Genomic DNA, 554 nt, shown 5'->3' on the forward strand with positions numbered 1-554 from the left:
GGAGAGGAAAATGGCGCAGAGATCTCTCACGATCTCATTGGCCAAGTGGAAACGCCACTCAAGTTAAAGGCTCCGCCCCCCCAGCGGGCCAGCGTCTCAGCTGACCGGTCAGCCCCGTGACAGGGCGGGGGTGGGCTTCACTGGCGACTGGTCAGTTCCGTCAGTCACTCCTGCGGCGTCTCGCCCAGCCGCCCCGAATCTCACCTGCCGATTGGCTGCGGCGGTTGTCCGTCAGCGCTCCCTAGTGGGCGGGGCGCTCGGGGCTCTCTGTCCGACGGTGCGGCCCGGCGTCTTCCCAGCGGCGTCTGGCAGCGCGGCGGCCGGCACCGCGGCGGACATGGGGCGGCGCGGCGGGGCTCCCTGGGCCCTGGAGGTGGCGGTGCTGGTGACATCGGCTTGTCTCGCCGGTGAGCGAGCGGGGTCGAGCCGGCGTGGGGGGGGAGCGCTGGCCTGGCCAGCTTGGGCGGGGAGGGCTGCGTCGCCGCTGCGGAGGGACGTTGCGGGGGAAGGGGAGGCCGCTCGCCTCAGCGACCCCGGCCGCGGCGGGGGGAGGG

General features: G+C 73.3%; 1 protein-coding gene across 1 annotated transcript in view; it reads left to right on the forward strand.

Annotated features, from left to right (window-relative positions):
* The first annotated feature begins 297 nt into the window (after nucleotides 1–297).
* The window catches only part of ATP6AP2 (ATPase, H+ transporting, lysosomal accessory protein 2), a 13,030-nt gene continuing 12,773 nt past the window's right edge, over nucleotides 298–554 (forward strand). The window contains 1 exon segment of the mRNA XM_010571351.1: nucleotides 298–407. The gene's annotated coding sequence lies outside the window, so the exon portion shown is untranslated.

The sequence above is a fragment of the Haliaeetus leucocephalus genome, unplaced genomic scaffold (assembly GCF_000737465.1).
Source record: "Haliaeetus leucocephalus isolate CR32 unplaced genomic scaffold, Haliaeetus_leucocephalus-4.0 Scaffold317, whole genome shotgun sequence".
NCBI classification, from domain to species: Eukaryota; Metazoa; Chordata; class Aves; order Accipitriformes; family Accipitridae; genus Haliaeetus; species Haliaeetus leucocephalus.